We start from the raw sequence: 9,094 nt of genomic DNA on the forward strand, positions 1-9,094 counted from the left end.
AAATCTTTCCTCCTTTTAAGTTGTCTCTCAGGTGTTTGTCACAGTGATGAAAAGTCTGACTAACACATACAGTCACCATCTCTTGTGACATAGTCACATATGGAAGGATTCATGGAGGTCACAGGGACCATGTTCTAGAACTTGAGGCTGGAGGAAGAAACTGGACTTGTACCCCACAGCAGGGGTTAAAAGAGCCATTTGAATTATTAAAGTGTGAAATCTAGTGAGGATCATGATAGGCTGCAGTTGGTAACCTGAAAAGAAGCAAACATATGGGAAGTCCTATAAGACATGCCTCTGTAGGTGGACACAGGCTAAAACTCCCACCATTCAGGATGAGGTGAGCTTCCAACGACCTCCCAACACCCAAGGATGTTTTCTATCCCAGTATAAGCACATCGTGTCTCTCCTCTCTCGTATTCTTCCCTTCTCCTTCCCTATGTAAGTCTACTTTCCCTTCTTGCCTTAGTTACACCTTAATCAGCACAGCCTCCCTTGTCTCCAAATACGTTAAGTCCTTTGTTATATGCCCTCAGATTTTAGGTGCCCTTATTTCCCAGCATTCTTACAGTCTGTAGTTACACAATATATGTGTAGGTTTTGGTTTTTGTGATACTGGAGTTTGGACTCAGGGCTTTGTGCTTGCTAGGAAGGCACTTTACAGCATGAACCATGCCTCCACCCTTTTTGTTGTTGTTGTTGTTTTTAGTTACTGTCAACTCTGAGCTCCATGAAGTAGAAATTCTGTCTGTTTTCTGTCTGAGTCCCAAGACATCCCCCCAAAACTCAAGCACCAGACATATGGAGGCATTTGTCTAACAAGTGAACAATTCTCTTTTATGTCTTTCTGGTCCACTAACCAGTGAACTTCCTAAGAGGAAGAACAAGATTCAATTTATCTTTATGTCCTCAGGTAACCCAAACAATTATTCAATACATAATTATTTGAATTGTACTGAACTGAATTAAATTGTCAAGAGTAGCAATGCCCGAGTTACTGGGCTAGAATTTGGTGCAAAATTCTAGGACTTGGACAGGGGAAGCTAAACAGTGAGGCTATCAATCCTGGGACATAGGTGCTTAGATTAAGATGGGTCTCTTAAAGTCTGCAGCAAGAATGGAAAAAAGAAAAATGTGGTGACTATAAGCAGTGTGAGTTGATTTTCAGATAGAAGGCTGGGAGAATCTGCTGTACCTTATTCTGGGGACAGGCATTTCCAGCTGTATAGCAGCCAGGTCCACAGAGACTTCAGAGATATGGAAGCAGGTATCTTAGGCTCATGAGCTCAAGTGCAGAAATCCTGCTTGGGCCAATCGCTGCTCAGGCTGGAGATGCCATGTTTCACATCCACATATCCAAGAGAGAGAAAATGTAGAACAGGCTTCTCTAGAGGACAGGGTGGTCTCCATCATCTGTTCTTTTTCTCATCATCAGACAGCAAGCAGCCCACAGGGGAGCCAAAATTCATCAGGACAGACATGAAATCCAGTAGCAGAAACTAAAAAAAAAAAAAAAGAAAAAGAAAACTTTCATTTCTATTTCACCTGTCTGTGATGTGCAATACAGCAATAAGCACACAGGATTTAAGCCACTTCCTTTCTGGGTTTCAGCTTCTGACCTTCGTCAGAGTGCTAAGGGAAGATTCAGATAAGACTGACAAGGAAAATGTGACAGATATCTAAAGAACTAGTTCACACTGAAGTAGCTGCTCACTTCCCATGACTCAGAAATCACCTTGATAAAAAATCTCTTACATGTGAATCACATTTCATATGTATCTCAGGTCCTCACAGGAGCCTGAGAAGCAGGCTTGGGTTATTATTAAGTCTTGCCAGAGGAGGAAGCCGAGGTTCAGAGACTGATTGACTCTCCTGGGCCTCCACAGCTATGGATTAAAGGACCCAGTGAGACTTTTATCTAACCCCAAGCTCACCCTCAGCAACTCATGTTTCCCAGATGGCTGTGGACCTCCCCTGGGGATTTCAGCAGTAGCTCAGTGAACACAAAGCCCTAGCTAAGTGTGGCTCACATTATCCTGTATTTTAACTTGCGTGAGAAATTTTTAATTTTTATGTAAAAACAAACATAAATACTCAAGTGGGATACAAAAGCATGATATGAGATATTGATTTTTCTGTTAATACTGTAATAAGCCAGGCATGGTAGTACAAGCCTGTAAATCCCACACTGAGGAGGCTGAAATTTCAAGGCCAGCAGTCTCAAAAAAATAAAACTGTAATAATATCAGTTCCTTAATTGTCACAAATTTACCATACTGGTATAAGATGTTGATGACAGTGGAACCTAGTATACCCATAGGGTGGGGTATATGAGAACTCTCTGTACTATACTTTTAGCAATACTGTAAATCCAAAACAGCTCTAAAATTAGAATCTTCTTTTAAAAATGTGAGATATCAAAGAAAGCTTAGAATCTCAGCTTTCTCCAAAGGAACCTGGTCATGGCCCTCCTTCTTTGGTTTGAGGTACTTCAGGAGCCATGTTTAAAAAGTGTTGTCCTCATTCGTTGCTTGCCAAGTATATGACATTCCACAGTACATGCTCACAGTGTTTGTTAGAAAAGGACAATAAAGATTCTACCACTCCTCTCCCTGGTCTCTGTCCCTTTCTTAGTACTGTGAGGGAAGTGAGAAGCAAATAACCACTTACTCCCCCAGGTATCCACCAGAGTAGGAAGAACTCTATTCCAGACAGCATCTGTTCCAGCACTTCACCCAATTTCAGCCTCCACCACAGTCTTCCAGAGCATCTATTATCTTTGTGTATTCCACATCATGTGGGTGGAGCCACAGGAAGGAAGAAGAGAGAGTTCAGCCATTTACAGTAAGTCTGGGTGAGTACACACTGTGGTAGCCAGCAGGTGTCACCATCATGCATTAATCAGCGGGGAGTACGAAGCCTTCCGGGGATGTCCATTCAGGACAGCCTCCATCATCTGACACAGAGACCTAAGAATGCAACTGCACAAGACTAGGGTGACCCAGGTTCTGTTGTTTCTGAAGGATTCTTTGACCATCGGGGAAGCAGACGTTGAAGCTCCTCCGGAGGCCGATAAAGGGGCTCTAGCTGCGTTTCCTCCAACTGCAAATGGACTAAGATTGAGATGTTCCCCATAATATGATAGCTTGTGATGGGCCGTGTGGGCTCTAAGTCAGGGAAAAAGGAAGAGAGAAGGGAAAAATACAGAGATTATACCCTCTAGCTAGACTTCAAATAGCCACACTCTTTCAATCAGGCCAGAAAATGGTTTCCAGGAACAGCTTTAATCAAGACTTGAATGACTGGATTAAATCAAGGTAATTTATATACAACTGTCATCATCTTGATCATTGAAACACAGATTATGTATTGCCCAAAACAATTTAGACTCCTGGGGAATTCCTGACTAGTTTGGGCAATAAGAAGAAATATACACAAAGAAATACAAAGGAATGGCAAAGGGGAGACGCAAAGAACCAGTGCACTCTTCTTTATGCAACTTGGCAGAAAGAGAAGGCTTTGTGGAAAATATAGCCCTTGAGCTGTATATTGGACTTAGACAAGAGCAAGCTAGGTATGGAGAATGTCAGAGGGAAAGACATAGACACAGGAATGCACGCAGCATGTCAGGGAAGCATGAACAAGTTAGTTTAGCTGGAATGAAGATCTTGGGTAAAGGAGTGCTATGTGATAGGTTGACAGCCAGAAGGTTAGGCAATATAGAATCTTGGCTGAAACTGGACACTTGGCCTGTGGGTAGTGGAGGTCTTGTGGATGAAAAACTTTAATGTAGAGGCAGATGTGGGGTGGGGGGGAGTGGCAGGGAGCCCAGTGAGAAGGAGATGGCCTATGGAGCCACACTGAGATGATTCAGGGCAGAAACAGAAGGTAGGGAAGGAAAGGAAACAACTGAAGCAAGAGATTTATGAAGGGCAAATGGATAATACTTGGTGACTGGTAAGATGTGAAAAAGATAGGAAGAGAAAAAGAAAAAAGAAGAGTCAAGAGCCCAAGATGACTCCTTGATTCCCAACTTGCGTGACTAAGAGAATGACTACATTTCCTGCAGAATTTTCTTCCTCTTTCTCTCATTCTGTTTCTGGCTGACCTTGGAACTAAGGAGAATGACTGTCGGGAAAACTGTCCTGCTGCCACATCCCAGCTGGTCCTAAGGGTGATATCAGGATTCTGATCCCGTTTTTGTGTAGACAGCTTGAGGATATGTAACATGAATAGGACAATGGAGCAAAGCCAGACTGAAGTTAGGACTTCCTATATTTGATGGTTCTTAAAATTCTAGCCACCAGAGCCCAAGGAAACCACCAGAATTATTTACTGTATCCAATTCTCTTTACAGGTAACAAAACCGAGGCCTCTGAATGAAGAGTAACTTCTCCAGCACCACATGGCTGGAGGACTGGACTAGCACCTGGCTTGCTAAGCCTTAATAATCCATTGCTATTTACATTTCTAGTGGTTGCTTAGTGTCACATCTGTGGGAGAGAGGTATGCACACATGTGTTTGCTTAAAAATGGGGGCATTTTATTAAGATATCTTCTCATACTCCTCAGAAGATAGCAAGAATAACTTAAGATTGGTTTTTATTTAAAATTCTGTGTTTATTTGTGACTTATATGGTGGTTGAATTACCACCCCATTTTTACCCTGATCAACTCAGGATTTACTTTGAGTCTAGTTGTTTTGACTGAGCCCTGAGATCTCTTATTTTCCCCAGCCATATCTCCACATTATCCTCCTAAAGCAGAGACTAGATCCCACACCTCTTTCACTTGAACCAATCCTATTAAAATTCATAATTTGTAAGGCTAATTGGAGAGGTGAAGGACTGGAAGTAAGAAAAATAATAAACATAATGCTAAGAGCTCAATAAATATTTAAGAAGAAGGGAGAAAGAGGATGGAAAGAGAAACAGAACATGAATGGGAAATGGAGAGTAGCCTTGACTGAAAAAAAATGGATTTTCCATTAATGAAGAGCAGGAATGGACAGCATCCCGCCTACCCATCAGAGTGGTTGTTGGGAATTTCCCCTAGCCACCCCACTAGACTGGTTCCCAGGAAGGCCCCGAACAAGACTGGTCCTCACTCTTGAAGGACATGCTGTGACTAATTGGAAAGATTCATTGATAGAGTTGTCATTCAATGAGCTTGGCACTCAAAATGTTTATGTCATGCCAGTCTCAAAAGCCGCCAAATACCTGATTGATCCTCCTACTAAAAAACAAAACAAAGGGGGTGGGGGCAGTAGGGAGAAATGAACCAATCCTTGTATGCACATATGAATAATAAAAGAAAAATGAAAAAAAAAAAACCGATGACAGCAACAACAACAACAAAAAAAAAACCTTCTGAAAAGACAATAGAAACTCTTTCTGTATCCTAAGAGAAACACACATTCTGACCCAGACATGTATTTTTCTCGTTCACAAATCCCTCCTTTGGAGGGGGCAGCCTGGCAATTTTCCCCATCCCGCCCAGGGCCTTTGTTGTGCAGGGACACTAGAAGTTCTTTCATATTCACACCCGTCCAGAGGCCAGGGATGGCATAAACCAGAGCTCCTGGAATCCCCCATTCTTTGGGGTAGAACAGGTAGATGAGTCCCAAAGACATTATATTGGCATATGGAGCCCTCCTCAGAACAAGAAGCCTGTTTGTTTGATGTTCTAGGAAACCAACAAGAGGAAATGCATTTTAATCAGAAAAGGAGAAATAACCTGCCCCACAGTGAATGACTGCCAAGTCAGTGGAAGAGGGGTGAAAACAGCCATCTAGAGAAAATACTTACTGGACTTCCAAGGATGGCACCTAACCTGGCAGGATGACTGGGAGGCCACGGCTCAGTGTGAGAGATACAATCACCTCAGACAAACAGATTGATTACTCTGTCATTGACCATGAGTGTCCCCTTGATCAGCCAAAGGTTGTATGTGTAGTATGGAGCATTCTAATTCTGGAAGGCAATAGAGGCAAAGTTAACCATGCCTGAAAAGTGTGTGTGTGTGTGTGTGTGTGTGTGTGTGTTCAGCCTTGTGCACCACTTTGATCTTTGATGCACCTTATCTTCACTGGGCACTCTGTTGCTATTGCTTCTGCTATTGCTAAAATATCTCATAATCTCTGTGCTGACTTATGAGACTCTTTAGCTTTGTCCTGGAAAGTTATGACTCCCACTCTCAGTATCTCAGGTTTGTCATTCCCTAATGCGGAAACATCTACCTGTGCTAAAAAAAAAAAAAAAATTAGCTGCACTGAAATAAGCCTATGAAGACATGCCATCAATGTCATTTCAGCAAAGGCCTGAAAATAAAAATTAGCTATAGAACACTAACATGTCCACTGGTATGCTTCATGCCAAGGAATGCTGCATACCAGGATCAAAAGATGGACCATACTGTGCTGAAGCTGATACTGCTCCATCTCTGGCCAAACCTAGGACATACCACATAATGCCATACCATGGCAAAGGCCCAGGGTCAGTCAAACCTGCATTTTGCTGTTATTATGACTATAGTAGCTCAGTGTATATTGTAGGAAATAGTGTTATCCCATGGAGTCTTCTAGAGGACATTCCATCTTGAAATCATTTGGAACCAACTAGATCAAGATCAATCTAAGAACTAGGGGTGTAGGTCAGTGGTAGAGGGCTTCCCTAACATGCACAAGGTCCTGGGTTTGAACCCCAGCAAAAAAAAAGAATCCATCTAAAGACATAGCTTCCTGAACTCCAGAAGCAAGCTCCAACATTCAGGAAACCAAAAGCAGGCTCCAACATTCAGGAAATGGTTGGTTACAGAAAAACAATGCTTGGCCAATGAGATGAAATGTATTTCAAAGAAAACAAGAAGAGCCTGAAATCTTGCTCCCCTTTCCTGAATACTGCCTTTTTCTGAAATACCCAGCTCATTTGCCTGGATTCATCAAAAGAGAAACAGATTTTCAGGGCATTCCATCGACTGGAGAACAGACATCACAGTTTTGAAGGTAAACCAAGGACTCTGGTTTTAAATGGATGTGTTTCTGAATGTTTTCTCAAGCATTTCCAATTCAAAGTATAATTTCATAAAGAGATTTATGTTTTATATTGTCTATCATGTGAAATACACTTTCATGAAATTTTGTTTTCTCTGACTCTTCCTGTTTCCTTCTTGTACCAATCTAATGAACGTGAATATTCGAAGCCATTGAGGTAGAAGGTATATGACATCTAGCATCTGGTCAAAATTTTCCAGGATTCTGGTGTTTTGCTTTCATTTGCTTGTTGGATTAGTTTATGTTTTTTAATGAATTAGATTACCAAGTAAAATTAACTCTTTGATATATATTAATTGTACAAAATAGTGGGTTTCACTATGTCATTTTCATACATTTATATAATGTACTTTGATTATTTTATGTTCATTGCTGTTTTCCTCTCTTGTCCCTCCTCCCTTCTACTGATTCCCTTCCTCTTCTCAAATAGTCCCTCTTCTACTTTCATGTCTTTTTTAATTTTTTCTTTTCTTTTTGTTTCTTCTTCTTTTTATTTTATTTATTTATTTATTTATTTATTTTTGGTGGGACTGGGGTTTGAACTCAGGGCCTCATGCTTACAAAGCAGGTGCTCTATCTCTTGAGCCACACCTCTAGTCCATTTTGCTCTGGTGATTTTGGAGTTGGGGTGGGTCTCATGAACTATTTGCCAGAGGTAGGCCTTGACCCAGAACCTTGATCCTCCTTGATCTCAGCCTCCCAAGTAGCTAGGACTACAGGTGTGAGCCACTGGCACCCGGCTCATGACTTTTTTAAAATCTAGATTTTGCATTTGTGTTTCTGTTTTGACTTATTTTGCTTAGTGTGATCATCTCTATCTTGCAATGGCATAATTTTGTTCTTCTTTATGGCTGAATAAAACTCCATCATGTATATATGCCACATTTTCTTTATTCATTCATCCATTCATGGGCACCTAGGCTGATTCCACAACTTGGCTCTTGTGAATAGTGCCACAATAAACATGGTGTGCAGATATTTTTATTGTGTGCCTTACATTCCTTCAGGTACATACCCAGAATTGATTTAGCTGGATCATCTGATAGTTCTGTTTTCAGCTTTTTGAGGATCCTCTGTACTGATTTCCTTAGTGGCTACATTCTCACCAACAGTGTATAAGGTTTCCTTTCTCCTTGAATCCTCACCTGCACTTGTTGTTTGTTTTCTTGATGATAGCCATTCTGTCTGGGGTGAGATGGAGTCTCAATGTCATTTTGATTTGCATTTCCTTTATGATTAAGGATGTGTATATTTTTTCATGTATTTATTGGTTATTCGTATTTCTTTTGAGAACTGTCTGTTCAATTCATTTGCCCACTTATTGATTGGAACGTTTATTCTTTCAGTGTTTAATTTTTGAGTTCTTTATATATTCTAGCAAAGATTTTCTCATATGTCAAATCATACTCTTATTTCCTGAGCTACTGGAGTCCTATTCAGAAAGTCCTCGTGAATGCCAATATCTTCAACTGTTTTCCCTATTTTTCCTCTAGTTTCAAAGTTTCAGGTCTTTTTACATTAAGGTCTTTGATTCATTTTGAATTGATTTTTGTACCGAGTGATAGATAGAAGTCTAATTTCAGTCTTCTACATGTGGATATCCAGTTTTCTCAACACCATTTAACTATTCTCCAAGGTATGTTTTGGGCAGGTGGCTGTAGCTGTGTGGTTTTATTTCTGGGTCCTCTATTCTATTCTGTTGGTCTACATCACTGTTTTGTGCCAGTAGCATGCTGGTTTTGCTTTATGGCTCTGTATTGAAATTTAAAATCAGGTATTGTAATACCTCCAGCATTGCTCTTTTTGTTTAGGATTGCTTTGGCTATCTGGGGTCTTTTATGATTCCATATGAATTTTAATATTGCTTTTTCTATTTCTATGAAGAAGGTCACTGGAATTTTCAAGGGGATTGAATCTGTAGACCACTTTTGTTAATACAGACATTTTCACAATATTAATTCTGCCAATCCGTGGACATGGGCCATCTTTCCATCTTTTAGTGTCTTCAATTTCTTTCTTCAGGGTTTTAGGATACTGGCATTT

Source organism: Castor canadensis, chromosome 11 (genome assembly GCF_047511655.1).
Source record: "Castor canadensis chromosome 11, mCasCan1.hap1v2, whole genome shotgun sequence".
Classification (NCBI taxonomy): Eukaryota; Metazoa; Chordata; class Mammalia; order Rodentia; family Castoridae; genus Castor; species Castor canadensis.